This window comes from Pezoporus occidentalis, unplaced genomic scaffold (genome assembly GCF_034315485.1).
Source record: "Pezoporus occidentalis ecotype Australia unplaced genomic scaffold, CSIRO_AGI_Poc_V1 ctg137, whole genome shotgun sequence".
Lineage (NCBI taxonomy): Eukaryota > Metazoa > Chordata > Aves > Psittaciformes > Psittacidae > Pezoporus > Pezoporus occidentalis.
The window spans coordinates 193,145-216,359 of NW_026913177.1; the positions used below are offsets into that span (position 1 = coordinate 193,145).

General features: G+C 39.3%; 1 protein-coding gene and 1 long non-coding RNA gene across 15 annotated transcripts in view; both read left to right on the forward strand.

Moving 5' to 3' along the window:
- The window catches only part of BRSK2 (BR serine/threonine kinase 2), a 331,220-nt gene that overhangs the window by 37,341 nt on the left and 270,664 nt on the right, over window positions 1–23,215 (forward strand). The window lies entirely within an intron of this gene.
- Window positions 6,454–18,759, forward strand: LOC134158936 (uncharacterized). Of its 2 annotated transcripts, XR_009962959.1 has the most exons (4): window positions 6,454–7,799; window positions 10,374–11,469; window positions 12,364–12,610; window positions 17,494–18,759. It is a non-coding gene; the product is annotated as an uncharacterized LOC134158936 (long non-coding RNA). The 2 variants fall into 2 exon arrangements; XR_009962958.1 differs by having other exon boundaries at window positions 10,374–12,610.

The window sequence follows — 23,215 nt, forward strand, 5'->3', positions numbered from 1 at the left end:
AAGGAAGGTAATAAATGCTTTCAGGCACTCATTTTGCATCTTGTGCTAGTCATGATGCTGGAGGCTTAAAAATTGCACCTTTGGCTGACCAGTGCACTGCTGCTTTTGTCTGCAGGAGGAAAGCAGATTTTCTTCAATTCTGGATCTGTCTGAAGAGTGCTCTATAAGTAAAAATCTTCTTTCCTCCCTCTTCCCACTCCTTGCTACTTTTGTCCAGTTCCTTCACTAGTTATTGAAGATGAAAGGTTACTGACAGCCAGAGAAATGGAGGGCAGAATTCTGCAATTCATCTTCATTTTTGTGGCAGTTAGTGCAGATATTTGTCCAAAGTTTCCAGAACAGCTTTGAGATGTAGAGCAAGATGATAGGAGTTTTTATTTCAGCTTCTGGCAGAGAGATTCAGTTGAAAAACCCAAACAAAACAGAAAACAACCAAACCCCCAAAAAACCCAGACACACACACAAAACCCCAGATACACAGAAAACACCCAAGAAAAACCAAAAGAACAAACCACCAAACCCTCTTCCCCACACCTATTTTGCAGTCTGTAGGTATCTGGAGAAATGGGAGGGGTCCAATAGGATGAAACTTCAATGCTTGGCAGGGTATGGGGAAGATGAGCTGGCTCTTATTAGCTGCTAGCAAATGAGTGTTTGAATGGGGCTGTCCTGTCTTTTTCAGAGTCGCTGTTTTCCTAGAGATTTGTAAAATCAGGACTGTTAGCCAGCTTCATGTTTTTATAGAGCAGAGGGATTATTTTGCAGCATCATTAGCAAATGGAGCAAATCAGCATTGGAAAGGAACAGTTCAGGAGTACTTTTAGTGTTAGTGAACTTGTGCACTGCTTAATTACACACCCTATTTAGTACTGCTCTGTTGACAGCACATCATTCAATTTATGTTGTTTATGCACTGGCATTTGAGAGGCCCTATCAGTCAATGTAACATTCTGGGATGTCAGTGATGAAGATTTGCACCTTAATGTAAGGGTGTGGATGATTCTTGCTGTTGACTAGAATAGCTGCATATTATTGCTGTCACCTTAGCATGAGCCATTTTAGTGTTGGATCAAATTAATCTCTTGTGCTACTGAAAATATATAATAAAAATTTATTTGTTGTCTTCTAGTGGTGTGTAAGAAAAAAACTTGTAATGATAGTGACATCTGGGAAAAGCCTGTTGCTACCCTAGTATAAATAGCACTTCAGCTGCTTTTTTTCCCAGCATAATTTTGTGGGTTTCAGAATTTCCTTCCTGTCATCTTATTCTTCCCATTTGCAATCTATTTGTCAGTTAGCGGAGATGAAGGATCAATAGTTGGTTGAGGATTTCTGTGACATCTCTGAAATACTTCCCTGTATAAGAAATAAAGTTCTTTCTTTGCCTCCAAATTATAAGCATGTTGACTAGTTTCACAGAGAGGACAGAGAGGTAGTAGTATCACAAATACTGATTTCCCAAAAGTTTGTTGAAAACAGATTCTTGGTTAGAGGAAAGAAACCAGGTTAGTGTTCCATTCAAGGGAAATTCTGTAGTGGAAGCTCAGCCTTACATACAGGCTTACATCCGTATGTAACGGACATACTTCACGTGGCTCAACTACAGGCAAGTCTGATGTAAGCTTGCGCCTTTTAGAAACCAAAGAATCTGGTATGAACTGAATACCTGTGGGAGAGCAGGCTTCTTTAGTTGTGCTGCTCGTGTAACTGCTGTTTACCCAACAGCAGGTAGATGCTGGCAGTATCATATGATCCAGTGCAGCACCTGACCCATCTCTGCAAATACTGAGGTGGTTTTCCAGGGTAATAATTGCTTAGTTTATCTGCTTGTATCCTGTTGGATCCAAGAAGAATGAGAATGTGTTCCTTAAGAAAGCTGCTGGTATTAGCTAGGAATGCTCACTGTCTGTAGCATAGTAAGAAATGCTGTATACAAGATTTCATTCTACTTACTGAATATCGGGAATTGTGCCTGTTGGATAGCACCCAAATGTAATTCATGATTTTTGATGACAGAAGATCAGCAGTTGCTTTGGCTGTGACACTGAATTATTGTTTTCAAGCATGTTGCTATCCATTGGAGACTTCCAGGGAACTATAGGAATAGCTTCTGTATTTGAAGATGAAAAGGGAGAGTTTGCAAAAGTCATCTCAACCCACTTAAATATTTCTGACTTATGCGTTGAGGCTTGGTGATTGAAGTTTCTGTTCTTGGTTGGCTACAGAGAAAAATTATTAAAAAACTCCAAACTACTACAGTTCCTTACAATAATTAGGAAAAAAGAAATTATCCATGAATATCTGCCAGATGTCAATGTTGCTATTGTAACTGTGGGCCTATAGGAGTTTCCTACTTATGCAGGGTTTTGGTGTGCAGGTTTGCCAGTGTCTTCAAGAACTGACACAAGGAGCCTGGTTTGCTGTTGAGCTTTCATATGGGAAGTAGCAAGCAAACTTTGAAGGACCAAAGAAAACACATCTTTTTCAGCTCCAAGTCAGCTGTGGAAGGCGCAGTGTGCAAATATAGTTTGGCAGGAAACATACGAAATATGAAATCCTTTTCTTGGCATCTTCACTGACAATACTCCCTGTGGTGGTTGGGCTTGTTCATCTTCAAAAAAAACAAACCCAAGCAAAACAAAAAAGCTAAACAAAATTTAAAAAGCCCTACCAAAACAATTACCTTTAAATCGGTATCACTTCCTTTAGTACAGAATACTGACACCATAAAGTAACAGGGTGAAGGGATGTTCCTTGTCACAAGGATGGAAGTTTGCACTGTGATCCGGCAAAGCAGTCGACTGCTGTGACATTTTGGAGGGTGGGTGGGGAATTGCCTTCAAGCTGAAAGCTTGCTTTTGGCCCATTGAACTCCATCATTTGTTAGAGCCTTGTTGTCTTTCAGTCTCAATAGCATGTGCTGTGTGTGAGGGAAGTGAATGTGTACTTAAGTTCTTGCCGATGTGAAGCAGTGTTGTCTGTATAGGCCACACAGATGCATTCTTGTGCTTCACTGGTCTTTGCCCTGCCTCAGTCATTAACAGGCCAGATAGGGCAGGTGTTTCTTACTCTGTTCTAGGGTAAGCTTTAGGGATCAGCCTTTGTCTATTCTTCTCTTGCAAACTAGTTGACAAAACTTAGAACAGAATACCAAATAAATTTTTTTCAGCTGTGTATGTGGCTGTGGAAGCCTGTGGCCAGATTCATAGGGGAGATTACACAAAACCAGTGTAACTATTCTTAGGGAGAGTTGCAAAACTCTTCTACTTTGCTGAAGCTCTTCTACCACCATAGTTTTCACAATAGCAGTTAGCCCTCTAGCCTCTTTAATGAAAAATGCATATACCAATTTTATCTGTTGAATGACGGAAGATGCCAAGAGATTTATATTGCTAGCATATGTGGAAGAGATGGAATATGTTCAGATGCTGAAATAATGGGTGACAAGACAAAATCAAATATTGAGAAGATTGAGAAGAACACAGTGAATATGTGTTCCTAGCTCCTTGTTCTGACTGGTGGCCTGGCTGTTGTCAAGACTAGACCACTGTTCTAATTTAGCATGTCAATTCCTATGTCCCCAAAGAAGTCATTTAGTTGCTACAGAATGCTTAAAATGCTTTCTGCATTCACAAGTTTATTTTACTCTGTACTCCCTTCAGCTGCACCTTAAAGCATCTGCAGAAAAAATCAGCGCTACATGTATGAGTAGATTAAAACCACAAAATAGTCTACAAAACCTCTGTTCCTCATTTTCAGAATAAAACTGTGACATTTCTCTTTAGTTTACTGAAGGCCTTAATTATAAGATCAGGCTCTGGAACCATAAGCTTTGTAAGCTTTGTCTGGCATGGAAATTTTGTTTGGGAGTGATTTGTTAGGGTCTATGTGTTTGCACAGAATGCAAAAGCTTTTTCATGCTGAAGGTTTTCTCTGAAGTAGACAGCCAACCAACCTTTTGATACAATTTGTATACCTGAATGATCTGAACATATACCTGCTTAGTTTTCTTGAGGGTGTGCACGTTTACAAAGTCGTGATCATACTACAGATGTTCACGTTTGTTCCTACCCATCACTTAACTATTATTAGAAGATAGAATAATATTAAACATAACCATGCACATATGACCACAGGACTGATTAGCACTTTTCCTTCAGTTATCTTAAAACATTTAGGCATAAAGCAGGTATTACTTAAGACCTTTTAGCAACTGTTAATGGGGTCTTTGAGGGTCTGAACCAATGGCTAATCCTGGAGAGAGCTGCAGACTATTTTTGTTGGTGACGGTTGTTTCAGGGTATGACTAATATAGTGAAATAAAACGTCTGAGTTGTCTGTGTAGTGTAGATATCAGGGACTTGGCATTAATGACTTCAGTCTAGTGATCTATTCTTTTTGCACCAGTTTACTTGGAAATCTAAGTCTAGCCTAACCTGACCCATATCGCACAGAGTAATTGTAGGAGGTTGGGGGATGTAGCTTTCACTGCCTGAGTCTTCATCTTGTTCTGGTATCTGCCTCTCCTTTGGTGAAATGTAAATACTGGAGCCCTGGCTGTGTCTTCCTATTCGTATGCTAAGTAAGTTTCATATGTCAGACACACAGTCAGACTTTAGTGACTAAATTGAAAACTGATGCATTTATCCACTACAACTGGTTTCATGTGAGTTTTTGGTAATTGCATTTCAAGCTAACTCTTCTGTGACCAAGTACAGCTATGAAGGATTTGTCTATATTTTGTTATTTTGTTCAGGTTTTTATTCTTCTTTAGTCAAGCCTTGCCATCAAGACTAAATCTGCTGGAGTTAGATGTTCTCTCTAGCATGTTTTTATTACTAAAATAATTCCCTGGGGGTTGGGGTTGGGAAACATAATAGTATAATCTGCATTGTCATGTTTAGGAGATTACAGGGGGATTATTTTGATTTTTATGTATATGTATTTATATATAGAAATTTTATTTTTTTTTACTTTTTTAAGAATTTAAATGGAGGAGAAACTTTGATGTACTGTTGCAAAGGATTTAGGACATGCAGTCCTGGGTGTAAAAGCTTGCTTACAGCTGTTACAGATGACTGGAAAGCCATTGAGATCCTGAGGTCTGTAATGCGTGCTGTAGACATGGTGATTTTGATGTCTAACCAGAAAAAAATGAGATTCAGTGATATTTTTGAAACTAATCTCAGCCAATACTGAAAGTGATCATTGAAAAGGTGCTTGTGATTCCCCACAGAAGTTGTATTTCACTGTCTTTAAAATATCCCTATTTTTAAATTCTAATAGTAAAACCAAATGCAGACTATTAGAAAGCATTGTTTTGAAAAGTGTCCCTAGAGCTGTTTATCCAAATAGCAGGAATGTATTTATGGTATTTAAGCAAGAATAATCTGCTGTATTATTTCAGATAACCCTTGTTATATGTGATTTTGGGGATATTTTAATCCTCCTAAAAATTCTTTATCCCTTTGTGGTGTATGTTACCACTGTAACTGTAGTCTATTAAAAACAAATTAGATAATCTATTAGACATCTATTAGTATCTAACAGATACATGAAGTATCTATTTATTTCAGATATTTTTCCTTTCTCCTTATAGAAGAAATAGTACTGCAGTATTACTGGCAAGCAAGTCAGCTGTTGTGCTGCTTTTCTTTAAAACAAGTGCAGGTAGCATATCAGATTTGAATATTTTCAAATAATCAGAGGTATTGATTACTGGTGATGGATTGGCCATGGCTGGATGCCAGGTGCTGCCAAAGCCGCTCTGTCACTCCCTTCTTCAGATGGACTGGGAAGAAAAAATATAACCAAAAGCTCATGGATTGAGATAAGGACAGGGAGATCATTCCCTAATTACTGTCACAGGCAAAATAGATTTGACTTGAGGGAAAATTAATTTAATTTATTGCCAATCAAATCAGAGTAGTGTAATGAGAAAATAAACCCAAATCTTATAACGCCTTCCTGCACCCCTCTGTTCTTCCTGGGCTCAACTTTACTCCTGAATTTTCTACCTCCTTTCCCTTAGGGGGAACAGGGAATGGGCATTGCATCAGTTCATCACATGATCTTTTCTGCCACTCTCTCTCTCTGGGGAAGGACTCCTCACCTTCTTCCCCTGTTTTGGCATGGGGTCTCTCCCTTGAGAGACTGTTCTCCACAAACTTTTCCACCATGAGTCCTTTCCACAGGCTGCAGTTCTTCATAAACTGCTCCAACTTGGGTACCTTCCACAGGGAAGGTCCTTAAGGAGCAGACTGCTCCAGTATGGGTCCCCACTGGGTCAAAAGTCCTGACAGCAAACCTTCCCCAGTATGGACTCCTCTCCACTGGTCCACATGTCCGCTCCTCCTCTGCCACCTTCTTCACTGACCTTGGTGTCTGCAGAGTCTCACATACTCTCACTCCTCTCTTCAACTGCGGTTGTGCAGGTTTGGTTTCCTTCCCCCCTCTTCTTAACTATGTAATCCCAGAGGTGCTACCGCTATTGCTGATGGGCTTGGTCTTGGACAGCAGCAGGTCCGTCTTGGAGCTGGCTGGCATTGGCTTTATGGGCCACGGGGGAAGCTATTAGTAGCGTCTCTTAGGAGTGACTCTCCCGCTACCAAAACCTGGCTACACAAACCCAATACAGTTGGGTCAGAACATACCACCCCTCTCAGAAAGTAGAGGGCAAAAGGCATGACCTGGGAGTGGACTAAAGATTTGTGTGAACTACAGAAATACACAATAAGGGTGACTGAAACTGTTGCAGCATTTTGGGATTGTTCTAATTTTTTTGGTAAGTAACATCCTGGAGTAGTTTCTGGTTTTCTTGTGTTTCAACCCTGTGTCTCTCAAGAAACACAGGTGACTTCCATTTTGAATTCAGCCATGGTTAGTAGCAGTTTCTCTCTTTATTTTCTACTTTTTTTTTTTTAAATTTTTAAACTGAGTAAGGCAGTTAAGTAAGGCGAGATGTCTTGAACAAGATATATCATCTAATTTTTTAGTGCCCGGTGATAGGAAAACAAAGAAATTGTGTCAGAAATGTCAGTATATGTAAAGACACAAGGGCTTGGCAATCTGATGTTCTCTTGTTTTCTTGCTCTTGTGGTTTAAACCCAGGACACTTGCTATGCTAGGAAATAAATTTTGACTTGTCACACCTTTCACAGATGGCTTAACACCCTGTAATGTTCAGTCTTTGAAAAGCCTGGTAAATAATTCTTTTATAAAGCATGCAGGGGTTTAAACAAGATTTTTGGAATAATTCGTGCCACGTTAATAGGGTGTTTTGGTTTGCTTTTTATATATCTAAGAGAGAAGCAAAGATTGAGAGAAAAAATATTTAAGAAAAGGCAATATTAGAGTGAACAGAACTTAAGAAGTTGGTACAGACATTGGAGTGTAAGTGACCAGTTATGGGCCAACTGGTGTGGAAGCAGAAACTCTGGTCCTGCATTAGCTGGTTTTGGTAGCCTCTGAGGCCATGTCAGGTGAGAGTGATCTTCAGAAATGAGATCATTCTTGCTAGTGCTGTGCTGCAGCACTGCGTGAAGGCTGTTTGACAAGGGAGCAAATCTGTAGGACACAATTTCTTTTTGTTGTGACAGAAGTTGGCCTGTTCACAGTCTGGCGTAGCATCATAAATGCTCAGTCTGTTTGTTAGTAAATTGTTTTCCATGTATCACTGATGAGGTCCTTTTTCTGTTTGCTACCTATTAGGATAATACTATGAATGGTGTGATTTCACACACCAAATTTAGAGTGATTTCCGTTTATCTTCTAGAGGGGAGAAAGGATGGAGTGGAGGGGTAAGTCTTTGTATGCAGGTAATCTCTATTCTGTTCCTACAGACCCAATCCATGCTATGATTGATTATGTATGTGTTGAATTTGCATATTATTTCTGATGAGCCAAACATGGTAATTCTTGCTGGAGCTATTACAAAAAATAGAAGACCTTGTGGTAGTCATTCTGAGTGTCATTCCCCTTGCTCATTTGGGAAGCCTTCTATTTGTAAGCTTGTGTATTAACAGGACACAGATTGATGGAGTCTCAGGGCTTACAAATTGTGCAGACTTGTTCAGTAAATTTCAGTAACTGCATTCAAGCCAGGATAAATAAAAAAATAATTTGCCCCCAAATCTGGCATCCTTAGATAAGAGATAAAAATATCCCTGTGTCCATGGGGTTACTCAATGCAGTCTCTTTATTTTATGCAGTCCTGCTTGCTTCTGAAATGTTTGAGCAGTAGTATGATTAAAACAATACTTGCTGTTGCTTTGATTTTAAGTGGTGGCAGGGCAGATGCCCAATCTATATCTTTTTGCTTGTGATGTTTCTGTTTATGAAGTTTCACTTTATGTTGCAACAGAAAAATCTAAGGCTGTTTACACCATTCTGGCACAAATTGAATTGCATTTTGGCTTTCAGGTTCTGCTGTTGGCTCCCCTACTCCATGTTGTAACTGTTGCTTCACCTCGAACTCAGTCAGAAGGACAATGCCTCTTAATTCAAAAATGCAGTCATGTAGGGAATCCTGAAGGGCATCTAGTTATGCTAATTGACCTTCCTTGTTTCCAAGAGTCCCATATTTTGATCACCTTGCTCTGAGGAAATACAAGTATCTTTGTACTGTGGTATGCGGGAGGGATGGTGGGGGGGAGCAGAATTGTCTTTGGTTTGTAAATTGGTGAAGCATGTATATGCAAGATTGTGACCTTCCTTTAGGCTTAATATTTACATGCTATTATCTCCAAGTACAGTGACTATTTAAAATAAAGCTCTAGTGTTGCTGTGGGGTACACACAAGTGTTAAGAGTTTGCGCATTTATGGACCAGTAGCAAAACCATTTTAGAACCAGAACATTCTGAAAGGTGAAAATTTTGAAAGGAGGCACTAGGTAGAGGTCTGAAATGCTTTTGAAGATTATGTTCATGGGCAATTAGGTAATCTGGGACCCAAATTCCAGAAATAAGGATTACAGTTAAGGAAAGTAAGCATCTGCATCTGTGTTTGAAGGTCTTGGTTACTGTTGCTTGTAATTCTAATTCACCTATATTTAAGTTTTAATTTTACAAAAAAAAAAACCCAACAAAACAACATAAACGAATGACAAATTCTATTGAAAGCAAAATAATCCCTTGAGATTTAACCTACTTCTAATTGCTGGTTTGTTGCCACCAGAAGGGATGTGGCCTTCCAAGAAGGGAAGTCTTGCATGGATGCTAGAAAATGGAAAGGTCTTACTAGTTGCAGTTTCTTTTGTTTAGCTACCTCTGTTGAGGATTTCTGACCCTGAAAATAAGAGGCTATGATAGACGAACACTCAGCATCATGGAACATGCAGTTTTAAGGCAATTTCTTTGTTTTTAAAAGACTTCTTTTCATGTAATAATAGCATCTCTTTATTCAAAAGGGAATATGTATCAGTATATGATGATATCACTGTATTTTTAAACGTTTTTAATTTGTTCTACGTATCTCTTCTTAACTTTTGCCTATATATGTACCTGTCTTTTGCATTTATGCAGCCACCTTTCTCTGTTTTTGTGTCAATGTTTATAAACAGATATATACATAATTTGAAGCTGGAATAATATTTTGACAATTTTTCTTGTTTCTGAGTGTTACTGATGGGTATTACTTATGAATTCAGTCTTGCTACCTGAGGGTTCTCAGTGCCACTGTGCACTTGTTTTTGGTTTTTGGGGTGTGTGTGTGTGTGTGTGTGTTCGTTTTTAGTGAAGGTGATCATTGTTCTGGAGGTCATTTCCTCCACTTTGTGCTATAATCTTGTTGTCCTTTTCAATTCTTCACTTAAGAGAAGATTTTAAAGTGGCAAGGAATTTGAAGGGTTCAGTAGTTAGTGATAAATGTGCAGTTGTTGACAATGTCTTATCTTTTTAGTTAATTATGTTTTATTATTGAGGTGTATTGTGTTCATGCATTGCAATTGCAAACTTGAGCATGGAGAAGAGGTATAACTTATGCTGACATAAGTAGTTTTCTTAAACTTGTCTGTACTTGACAACATTCATAAGAAGAACTGTGAAGAGCAAGTACTGATTAAAGAGGCTGGTAAAGTGCTGCTATTGATATCAGTAGCAAAACTCAGTGAACTATGTGGAACTCCTCAGAAGAACAATTTCCACATAGGCGATATACCCATGTTTTGGATGCTGGATGATGTAATAAGGTAAAGTGCTACTTGGCATGTGTGCCAGAGTGACTCTGAAGATCATAAACCAAGTATTAAAAGCAGACATGCTGGCATTTAGTGTTTAAGAAACACTCTTTTCTCTAAGTTGTGAAGCCCTGTTTAGAGTAATACACTAAATCTGGTTTCCAAATAATCTGCCATGTTTTGCTATTGTTTTGAAAGTTTTGCAACCATGACACTACTGAGAGAAATGTGTTGAAAAGTTGGAACATCTGTTTGTCATGCTGTCTGCTGATGAAGTTGTTCTGGCCATGTAAAACAGGTAACAGCTTTAGGGTTCTGCTTCATTTGTGGATTCCCTTCACTCTCACAAACTGTTTCAACACTGAAGACCTCTTTGAAATTTAAAGGCTGAAGAACTGGAAATTTCAGTGGAAATGAACATCTGATGGAAGTGAGACTCAGCCCAGAATCCTAATTGGCATGAGAACATCTTTTGAGTAGTAGTAACTCATTCACAAAGGTAGGTTCAGTCTTTAAATTTTAGTGATTCTTGTCTTAGCTATGCCTGTGAGATTAGGTTAAATTCCAGAAGCCTGATCCAAATCTTATTAAATTCAGTGGAGGGACTGTAGATCCAAAATGGCCTGATTTGGTTTAAACTTTTTCCATAATGAGAAAAGCTGTATAGTATGTATTGTTCCAGAGAGGAGGTTTCCTTATTTATTACTCAGCAAGAGAACTTGGATTTGTAGTTGTGGATAGCTGACAGTAAAGAGAATTCTAACAGGATTGTGGATTTTGTAATTGTAACATACCTGTGCCTCCATGTAAATGTCTCCTTTAAAAATTTCACACTGCTGTTCTCAATTCTGTCCTGCACCTTTACAGTATCACATAGTAATAGCATCAACCACGTCATTCTTATTGTTGGTAAAACTTCAAAAGAGAGCCCAGAGTTCTGGTGATGGTAAGTCTGAAAATTATGGGTGTGGGGAATGTGAGTGTTGGTTTATCACACAAGCTTACTAAAGCAAATGAATAACCTTGCTTCTCTGTGATTCCCCCCTTTTTACCTCCTTCTCCAGATAACGATGCTCAAACTTCACATAAACAGCTGGCATACTGTGGAGGGCCTGATAAGCGGATTTCTTCATCCATGCTAAGTCTCTGTTATATCATGTAGCCGTCCCATTATCTTGTGTGAAATGCTTATTGCAGTTTCTTCCATTGGGTCTCCTATATACATTATCTATAATGCATAATGGAGTGTGTGTATGAATGAAGGACAATATCCCACAAAGCATGAAAATTACTTGTAAGTTGCAAGCATTGGGTCTTAATGGTATGATCTCATTAGGTTAGGAAAAAAATTCCCTAGTATCACCCTTTATATTCTAGAGCTTGATTTATTTTTCTCTTTTTTTTTTTTTAATCTTCCACAAGTTTAATCAAACTATATTAAAAAAGAAACAGATAATGATGTTGAAGCAAGTGATAGGGTCTAAACCATGAGTTCTTTTTGTAAATTTGCTCATTTAAAGGAACATTATCAACTTCCAGCATGTTTTTTTGTGGGAAGCGTCAAATTAGGAACTCTGAAGTAATATAATGCTACTAGTAGTAATAGTCCCACTTTTCCTCTTCAAGTGTTGTCTTCTGAACTTTGAAATATGGAGTATGTTTCATTTTTGAGTGCTTCAGTATACTATGTAGATATTTTGAAGTTCTGAGGTTATTTAACAGCATTATTTCTGGGAGGGAAGAGGGATTAACCTCAGGTCTTGGTGGATGCTGGTGTTCAGTTGCATTTGTGTAGTCTGCAAAGCTCTTATTTTCAATCAAACTGTAATCAGCAGATAGGTATTAGAGAAGCTGTCTTGAATTATCTAGGCAACACGCTGTCACTGGAGGATTGTTATGTGTTGTACACTATTTGAGACATTTATTTCAGTTATCTAAACATTTTTTGGCGTACACTTGTCTTTAAGGGTTTTGAATACTGGAACTTTGTTCTTTTCTTCTGGAGAGCCAAGGTTTCTGTTTCTTTACAGTTTCTTTTCTGTTACAGTTGTCTGCATTACCATGTTATATTTGTTTTTTTTCCCCTTAACTGTCATTCATGCTTGCATTTACTACTGTAAATAATTCCTTTCCATCATTGGTGCCTATGTTTTCCTATATTTTTAATTGGTTTTGTTTTGTTTTTTAGGGTCTGTCTTTATTCATTGTTAGGCAAGCTCTGAATATCTGGTCTTTGTTTAATTTTAAATATCCATGGAATAGTCCTTCCAAGCAGATATTTTCCATAACTGATATCCTTCAAGTTGTGCCAGTATCTCTTTTGGGAATGGAGTGTCTGGAACCAGATGAAAGACTCCAGACAGAGTCGAACACAGGCTCAACTGGACTGTGTTGCCACTGTCTTTGTGGGACTTGCAGCCCTAGGACCTGGCTACGTAGGTAGCATTAGGACCATGGTTGGGCCTCCCCCTCTCACAGCGTGGCTCTGTGGTCTGAGGAAGCAACTTCACGTAACAACCAGATGGAGACACCAGCTGGTACTAACAGCTGCAAAAGCCGCACAGTGAAGGCTGGAGGCCATGCAGAGAGCAGTCTGGCTTCTGGCTAAGGCCTTTGTTTCCCTGTGCTCCCTGGTGATGCACTCAAAACTTCCTTAAATTCTCTTCCTCAGTCCTATCAGTTTTCACCCTCCTCAACCTATGTCACCTTATTCCAGGCTCCTCCTTTCCCTTAGCTTTGTGGTTAACCAAAAAAACCCACCCAGCATTTCTTAAACTGTTCAGATGGTTACAAGCCCTTGCTGTGCTCTTTGTATTTACCTTCAGCCTTTCCTCTGTTGTGTATAGACCCTTTCGCTGTTAGACGCTGGGAAGAATCACAGCTACATTTCTGTAGCTTTAGAAACTGCAAGAATAAATATAGTTGTTACTGCTGCTGGTAGTAACATTGGCTGTCTCCTGTGGTGTGGCACATAAATGTCTCTCTCAGCTGAGTATCTGAGGTTCAATATCTATCTACTTTTCTCCTTCTAAGTTATTTCTCATTTGACAGTTTTTGGTACACTGTTTCACCTTGAAGGCCTACTTTTCATGGATGTCAGTGGACAAAAGCCTTCAGTAGATTTTTGCTCAAAACCTTATTTCCATTTTGTAATTGTCACAGAATTTCTGTCAAATCTGTCCTTAAAAATAAACCCAAACAATATTGTTGTATAATTTCAGATGTTATTAAATAGCTGTCAGGTACTGCTTTCTATCCAGTAACATTTTTTTTGTGGGTAAGAATTGAAATGGCTATTGCATATGCAGCATTGAAGTTTTAAAGAGCTTTTAGACACTTGTTAAAGTGCTAACTATTTTTTTATTTTTACTGGAATATAAGTGCCTTCAGCTATGCCAAGAAGCATTGAAGTGGTATTATATTTTGAATTGTTACAAGGTTCTCTTTCATAATCTTGCTTTCTAAGGCTTCTATGCTTCTTAAAATACCTGTAGTAAATTTAATATTTCTAAGAAGTATTATCATCTTATTGAACCTGGAACATAAGCTCCTAGAGACAGGGGAATTATAACATTTTTTGTAAAACACGAAGACATTTACGGCAGTGTAGTTACAAGGCACTTGTAGAAAAGAAAGTTTTGCATTGTGTCTCTCCCATACCCCCTACTTTCATGTATGCAACTTCTCCTAAAATTAGTTCTGAATTATGGTTGTGGGAGGACCCTGTTATGTCCAGAGCCCCATTCAGGTTACTGGATTCTTGCGTGCGTGTAAGACCACAGCAAGAAATGCACCACAGGGATAGCCTTTGGTGAAATTCTGTTATGCTTACATTGCTTTAAATGATATATATGCTTGTTAAAATGTTCATCAATAACTCTGTAGGTCTGCAATAACTGTTAATTGAGGTTGCAGATTTTCACCTCTCTGTATACTTCTTTTACATACCAAAAGATCTCTGTCAATGCTGTGGTTGCTTCTTTTAAAACACCTGAGACTGTAACTGGGTGTGAAAAAAGGAAGTTGCAACCTTTGCATGTCCTGGACCTGATTCTGGGATCACAGTATCACAGTATGCTAGAGATTGGAAGGGACCTCGAAAGATCATCTAGTCCAATCCCCCTGCCGGAGCAGGAACACCTAGATAATGTTACACAGGAATGTGTCCAGGCGAGTTTTGAATGTCTCCAGGGAAGGAGACTCCACAACCTCCCTGGGCAGCCTGTTCCAGTGTTCCGTCACCCTCACTGAGAAGAAGTTTCTTCTCAAGTTTAAGTGGAACCTCTTGTGTTCCAGTTTGTACCCATTACCCCTTGTCCTATCATTGTTTGCCACTGAGTAGAGCCTGGCTCCATCCTCGTGACACTCCCCCTTTATACATTTATAGACACTAATAAGGTCACCCCTCAGTCTCCTCTTCTCCAAACTATAGAGACCCAGCTCCCTCAGTCTTTCCTCATAAGGGAGATGCTCCACTCCCTTAATCATCTTGGTTGCCCTGCGCTGGACTCTCTCCAGCAGGTCCCTGTCCTTCTTGAACTGAGGGGCCCAGAACTGGACACAATATTCCAGATGGGGTCTCACCAGGGCAGAGTAGAGGGGAAGGAGGACCTCTCTCGACCTACTAACCACCCCCCTTCTAATACACCCCAGGATGCCATTGGCCTTCTTGGCCACAAGGGCACAGTGTTGGCTCATGGTCATCCTGTCGTCCACTAGGACCCCCAGGTCCCTCTCCCCTACACTGCTCTCTAACAGGTCGTTTCCCAACCTATACTGGAACCTGGGGTTGTTCCTGCCCAGATGCAGGACTCTACACTTTCCCTTGTTATATTTCATCAAGTTATTCCCTGCCCAACTTTCCAGCCTGTCCACGTCTCGCTGGATGGCAGCACAGCCTTCTGCTGTGTCAGCCACTCCTCCCAGCTTAGTGTCATCAGCAAACTTGCTGATAGTACACTCAATTCCCTCATCTAAATCGTTGATGAATATATTAAATAATACCGGTCCCAGTACTGACCCTTGAGGCACTCCACTAGTTACAGGCCTCCAACTAGACTCCGCCCCATAGACTACAACTCTGGCTTCTCTCCTTCAGCCAGTTCGCCATCCACCTCACTACCTGATCATCCAGACCACACTTCCTCAATTTAGCAGTGAGGATGCTGTGCGAGACTGTGTCAAATGCTTTGCTGAAGTCAAGGTAGACCACATCCACCGCTCTGCCATCATCCATCCACCGTGTTATTTCCTCATAAAAGGCTAAGAGATTGGTCAAACATGATTTCCCCCTGGTGAAGCCATGTTGACTGCCCCTCATAACCCTCTTATCTTTGATATGCCTTAAGATGGCACCAAGGATAAGGTGTTCCATCACTTTCCCAGGGATGGAGGTGAGGCTGACCGGTCTATAGTTACCCGGGTCCTCCTTCTTGCCCTTTTTGAAGACTGGAGTGACATTTGCTTTCCTCCAGTCCTCAGGCACCTCTCCCGTTTCCCAAGACTTGGTAAAGATGATGGAGAGTGGTCTAGCAATGACTTCCACCAGTTCCCTCAGCACCCGCAGGTGCATCCCATCTGGACCCATGGATTTATGGATGTCCAGATTGCTCGACTGGTCTCTAACCCATTCCTCATCGACTAAGGCAAACCGCTCCGTTGACCTGACTTCATCTAAGGTCTCAGGGGTACAGGGCTCTTCAGGACTGCCTGCAGCAGAGTAGACAGAGACAAAGAAGGCATTCAGTAACTCTGCCATCTCTGTATCTTCTGTCACCAGGGCACCCATCCCATTCATCAGTGGGCCTACAGGATCCTTGGAGTGTGTGGTGCTTAAGCATGATTCTTCAGGATTTTGTGCTTAATGAATACTGAATATGAATAAAAGTTGCAGGACTTCATTCTAAGAGGTGTTTTGGAATTTATTTTTTTTTTAGAGCACTATAACATTCTCCAACTGTGACTTTCCAGTTTTTCTAAATTAATATTACTGCAATACTATGTATGCTGACACTCCCCGCCATCTTAGTGCCTGCAGAAATGTTGGAGTTAACTGCATGAATTAAAACTCTAGTGTATTTTTAAGTATTGAAACAGAGATTCAGGGAAGTGGATGTGGCATAGTTTGTAAGGAGGTTAGAAGTTTTGAGATTAAGCCAGTGCTGCATGAAATCGGTGCTGAATGGCTGGGGTGAGAAGTATGACCATCCTGTCTCAAGTCACATTCTTAGCCACTGTTTCTCCTGCTGTTTGTGTCCCCTTGCATTTGTGGTACCATGACACAGACCACTAGAAGGATGAATGGTCAACACTCCTTCTACTTTGTAACTATTTCATGTTAGCTAGAGTTTGCCATAAGATTGTTCGAAGTCTCAGTGTTTCTAACAGTAATAAAAAGATTGTAATGTGACTGCCTGCTTTGCTGCACAGATGCTTGCTAAGTGAAATGGGAAGTAAATGGATGTTTTTATTCTGTGCTGTATCCATGTCACTTCTGGCCAGGAGCATCCTCTTAATTTCTTTCCTGCCTGCATGGGCTGTCAAACTCTCTCAGTTCCAATATATTACCCTCCATTATCTGAACTTTCACTGCAGTTTCACTGCAGTTGTCCTCTCACCCTCTTTGGGTTTGGACTTTACCAACATAAAGGAAAAAGCTCCAGCCAATGACTGATGTCAGTACAAGACACCTTAAGAGGAAGAACATATCGTTTTACTCTGTGGTGATTGATTGCCTCCCCAAGTGTTAGGGAGGTGTTTGACAAACCAATGTAACTACTGTCCTGTATGAAGAGAATCACAAGCTCCCTTGTGCTTATAAGCCTACTTTGAGAGACTTAATCTACCAAGAGCTGAGTTATGTGTGAAGCTTAGCAGGAGGTAATAATGTTACTTTTGTGTAAAAAGAAGGATGAAAATAAACATGATTGTAAAAACTGACAACAGCTGAATTATAAAATGCGGCCTCTCTGGCTGCTATAATCTGTGAGAAATATTTGAACTGGGAACCAGAGACTGTTTAGTGATACTTCTCTTCATGGAAACATGAGGGTTAGGAAGTAGTGATTGTTGTGCTGAATGGTGGAGATGTAGCAATGCACCCTTAGATGTACCCTTATATTTGATTAGAAGCTGGTCTTTATGCTTTGCTGTGTTTGAGGTAGAGCAATAAAGTCTTTCTTACTATTAAAATGGTGCATTAGTTGAATATGGATTCACAGACGTGTTTTAAGACACATTTCATATAGCACCAGAGTTATGTCTGCAAGCTTGTCCGAGTCACTGGGTTCTCTCTCCCTCTTTTGGTATTCTGTGACAGGATTAAAACCCACCATGATGTGACTCCAGCTGAGCTATTGGAACAAGAAGAACCAGAAAAGACTGCTCCTGTTTTTATTCCAAAGCAGAATCCTTTGGTCAGACTGATCTGCCATTAACAGCACCTTTTAAAAAAGAAAGGGAAAACTCCCTCAAAAGTAACTGGGGCTTTTTGGTGTTGCCTCCAACAAGAAGCAAAATCTTTTATGTGTTGGAGACTGGGGAGAAACAGGTTCCCTTCTAGTCACAGGTCTTTTCTGGGTCTCCTCTGTTATGCAGACATCAACTTTACATTGATGTTCATTCCAGCCATTTCTTAAAAGCTCAGTTTTCATTGCTTTTGAGCCTGGTGCTAGAAATGTATAAGAAGGAAATAAGAGGTTTTTATCCATATACCTCTTTCCCTATTTCTCTCTCTTTTTGTGTAGATAAAGCATAAATATATGTGTACATATTTGTATATTTAAGTGTGCACACTTACACAGAATCCCGGTATATAGCTAAACACATTAACCTAATGTAAAAAGCTGAAAGAAAGCTTAAGATTTGGGAACTACTTGTTTAGTTGTTAGTGGGGAAAGATAATTTGGAGCTCTTGAAAAGGAAGGGCTACTGTACTTGCACTAAACTGAACTGCAAACAATGGGAATAGGTAAATGCAACAGCTTGGTTTTACTACTTTGCAAAAGTCTTTTTCTGTTCTGTTCCTGAGTGGTTTTAATGACAGACTCTTTTGAGGCATGTGAATTATGAACAGTATCCAAAATTTGAGCACAAATCAGGAGTCATTTGCTGTGTTTACAGACCCTCAACTTATTTTATAAATAACATGATGGTTATGATTTTACCATAATAAAAAGGTGCTGGTTTGTCCACATGAAATTATTAGTGAGCAGCACATTTAAGAAGATTAGATCTGTGTAGAGTAGAGAGGTGTTTCAAAGCTGCTGTGTAATTAGAGCTTCTGTTCATCAGTTTGGGGTACCTTTGTTCTTAATTGGATGTAGGAATGACACTTTTGAGGTGGTAATAAGTGGGGAAGGACTGCTTGGTCCTTTCCGACCCATTGAGAGTGTTATAGTAAATATGGCAAAAAATACGACTTCTGTTGAGAAAAGTAGAGAATAAGTAATTGTGCTCAGAAGCAAGCATCTGCAGAGTAGACTCTCAGAAAGTAGTGGATTTTGAGAGGAAACTAAATATCTTTTGCTTTTCCTATTGGGGAGGTGAGAATTGTGAAATGGGGCTAAAAGCTGCTGCTAGCTTGCTCCTTGGAGAGCATTGATCCTGAATGAGATGTGGATATGCCCAGTTCAGATCCTGGGAGATCCTCACAGAGATGCAGTGCTTTGTGAGTTTTTTCTAGACTTCTTTTGTTAATAAATTATATGTCATTCCCCCTCTTTAAGTGTCAGAAACAAGGTCATCTCCCTGGGTGCACTAGTTAATCCTCTGACTTAGGAATTTTACCCTGAATCCAAGAAACCGGCAAGTTTTGTTTTTTTATCTTTAAATACCATTATCAAAGGTTCAAGTCGTATTTCTGTGATGTAAAACTAATTCATAGGCTAGTGCTTTGTGAGAAATTGGGGCTATCCCATTATTGTTTTCACAGTAGAAGGGAACTGTTGTGTGTAACATGCACTGTAATACCTGTAATGCAAATTTATATACTACTCTGTTTTTACAAGCATATGTTATATCTGCTGTCTGCACTAGGTTTAAAGCCTGACACTGAATTACAAAAGAAATTTGATGCAATGTATTAGACACTCATATGACCAGCTGTAGTCTCATAAAAGGTTGCTCCCTTGACATGATGAGCTTTAGAAATTGATTCAGGTGTACTGAGAATTGATTTGAGAAGTCTCTCTGGCCTTATGGGACAGCAGTGAAAAGAAAGCTCAATAAAAGGATGTTGTAAAAGCAATCTGGAGTAATAGGCAGTAGCCATGATCAAGGAAGTTGGAATAGATGAGCATTCAAGGGGCACTCTTACTTTGAATTTGTGTTTTAACTGATTAGGAAAACAACATGATAGTAAAGGGCAGTTTTAACTGTGGAACTTTTTTTATTTTACTATTAATTTTTTTCTCTTTTATGCTAGGTCTTTTAGAGAGGTACATAAGCCACAATACCAAGACACCTCTCAGGCATATTCATTCTTTCTTTTCCTTCATTATGTCTTTCTTGCTGAAATGTCTTCTCTCTTGGTTATGCTGGTAGAAAATCACTTTTTATTAAGTGATTTTCTGATGTTTAGGAAAGGGTATGCACTACCAAAGAAAATGATGTAGTTGGCTACACAGAAGTTCCTACATATGACAAAGAAATGAAGAATGAAAGAGAATAAAACAAACTTTAAAATAACAAACAAAATATATCTTGGCTACTCTCTCCTGGTTAGTATTCTTAGTAATTAAAGTAATACGTTTTTAACTTTCCTGGTCAAATTGATGAAGCTATTTTTTAATATCTTTGCTTGTTACTGAAGGACAGTAGAAGGTAAATCTGGAGGAGATTCTAGATAATCACTTGACACAGATTCTAGTCTAGAATACTAGACTTTAACATGGAAAAACTGTCAAAAATCTACCGCAACACAAAAATCCTATTTTCAGGTAAATTGAAATTCATGTTGCACAGGGCAATGAGCAAATTATTGCTAGTGTGGCAAATCAGAAAAACTGAAAACCATTTTAGCAAACCCTCGGTTTTATTCCAGAAACCTGAGCTGTGTAAGAAAACCTAACTTGTTTGTATGTCTTACTTGAATGACTGGGGAGACTAGCAGGGCTTCAAACCTACATGGAGGTTTTATGAAAAATGTCTAACTCCAGGAGCTGCACTTCCCAAGGAAATTTTTGAAGCAGGAACTGTGATGCAATGCACTCAGAGGAGACAGTCAAGGCCCAAATAGGTAGTAATTTCTGTAAGGAATCAAATCAATTAAAGGGGCATAAATAAGCACTTCAGTCTACTGATTCCAGCATAGACAAACCTGCGTATGGCTCTTTAGATGTTTGAAGTTAACTAAGGTTTAGAGTAACTGATAAAAACATTGGCCTGTCCAGTCCAGTATATTGATGGAAACTTCTTACTGTTATCTCTTTATCCTCTGGATACATCATTCAGTTTTCTCCCTTCCTTAGACACCTTTTTGTTTTTTAGTTCTCTCCTGGGGTTGTTTTATGAAGTGATTTTCTCCACTGAGCATGCAAGCACACTTGTTAGGATTTGATATATGTAAGCCATATATTTTATTATGGTAGATGTGTTCGTATAGGATTCTTATTGATTTTCTCATATTCTAGTCAATGATGAAGTGAAGCGATAATAAAGCATGTACGTGCCGGGCTTTTCTTTACCTCTCCTGCAACTTGGACACACCATTGTAATTTTTTTAGATATGCCAGGTGCAGTGGAGAAGAAATCTTTCTCTCAAGTAAAACAGTGTAGGATTACAGCAGTAACTGCTGTTAGCTGCTTTGTCCTTTGTAGCAACCTCTTGTGTGATGAGAATCTTTTTCATTTCAGTTTTTCTTTTACCCCGTAAGAAGATTATTTTGGAGCTTTGTTCATGAAGGGTTTATTCCCATTTCCAGTGAAGCCAATGCTAAAATTTGTATTGGTTGAAGCAAAGGTTAGACACAACCATCTAAAATAAATGCCGAGTATGAAATTATGTCAGAACACATTAGTTTTTGCAAGTGTGACAAAATGTTGCTTATGTATTTACTGATATTGCTGAAGAAGTCTTGTCATTGTGTTAAGATGACAGAGAATACTTTGCTTGGCACTGGAAACTTGTACTGCCCAACCTGTTGCTGAAAAGTGTGTTTTCTCCATGCTGCAAAATCTAGAATACCTGTAACTTAATTGTACAGATGTAGTGCCATACAGCATTTTATGCAGGTACACTATGTATGCCCAGTAAGGCAGAATTGATGGAGAAAAAAAAAAAAAACAAAAACAAAATCCATGAGAACATTGCAAGAATGCAAGAACCTTGATTGTATGTTATTGCCCTGTTGAGGTTTGGATCAGTAACCTGAAATACTGGGGATGCAGCTCTACTCTAGGTGAGTCAGCACTAGGTCTATCAAGCAACAGAACTTAAATGTTCTCCACTTGGTCACTGAAGGCTAGGCTTTGCACTTGCCTTTCTTGAACTGATCGCCTTTTCTTTGTTTCCCTTTCTTAGTTCTGCATCTGAAACAAAAAAACAAAACAAAACAAAAACCAAACCAAGTCTTGATTTCCTAGTAAATAGAGACTGCATCTTTCCTCCCAGGGCTTGCTCAAGGTCAGTAACAACTTCTGCAAGAATGATTTATTGACTTCTCTACTCTGACCAGAATTAAAACTGCCACCAAAGGGCCTGTAGTCCCTAGACACCAGCTTGGCCTTCTTAGTCAATGTGCGAGAAAGATGGCTTTAGTTACATAGCAATTAAAAGACTTACTTCATGGTGAGTAACTAAGGGGAAGTGGAGGGCAGGGAGAAAAAGTTTAACACGCTGAGACAGAAGTAGTACAAAGCACTAATTCTGTGCTTGTATAGAAGTCCCTCCTTTCCCATAATTTCTCTCTGCTTTTCGTTTTACGCTTTTGCTTTCTATATGTCTCTTGATTTATTGAGCCATCTTTGGGAGCCTTGGAGGCTTTATGAAAAGGGTAAATATTAATTGGGCTAAAAAAACTATGAGTTTATTTCATGACATCATAAACCTTGCTTCACCGAGGGATCAAGGCCTATGTAATTGTGGAAAATTCTACCATCCCTGGTTGTCTCAAGAATTTTTCCCCTTCCAGTTGTGGACCTGTTGGCCAGTAATTCAAATTTGGTAAGAAAGGTAACAACCTCCACAGTGCAGAAGAGGGGCGCCCTTAGTTCTCTGCTGAGAAAACTGTAACAAGTATAATCTTTAGTAGCCACTACAGGCTACAAGTGAAAAAGCTCTGTTGTGAAAATTGTAACTTGAAGGATATTTTAAGTTGAAGTTTGTACCATGTTGAAAATCAGCTGGCATACAAGGCCATAAGAAAACTGACTTCATCACTTCCCTTTCTCACGATCCTACTTGTTTTGCTGCCAGCCAGCTGCTTAACATCCCTGGAAAAGAGATGTCCCTGTGGAAATTAGTGCAATGTCTATGTGAATACCAAATGCATTTTATTAATACAATACTTATTGTTGGAACCAAGCTCATGTAGAATCAAAGCATTAAGATTTTCTTTGTCTTTATGGTGGTTTTGAAGAACTAGTGTCTTCTCATTCTGTAATCATCTGCACTGTGATGTGCCAGGAAGGAGACAATACTTTTTGCATGGCTGGTTAAAATTATGTGCTTTTCTTACCGCTAACTGGTTTGTCTTGATGCTTGGTGACTGGTGTATCACATGACGGACTTCAGCTCTTACAGAACTGCCATTCCAGCAGCACTTAGTGAATTACACTAGGTACATGGTGCTGGCATTGTGAATTTTACCTTGTTTGGTTGCAGGGTTGGATTGTATCAGGGAATAAATAGTTCAGCAGATCTGAGTATATCACTTTGTTATTGACAGAGCAGCCAGTTTTTAACTGGTCTTGTAGGACACTTGCAGATGTAATTTTTTAGCCACAGTTTCCTTTCCCAGCTGGTTTCCCATGGTGAAGAATTGGTGTCAGAACTCCATTAGTGACACTGTGGGGATTGAAATGTGATTCAAGCCCTGTTT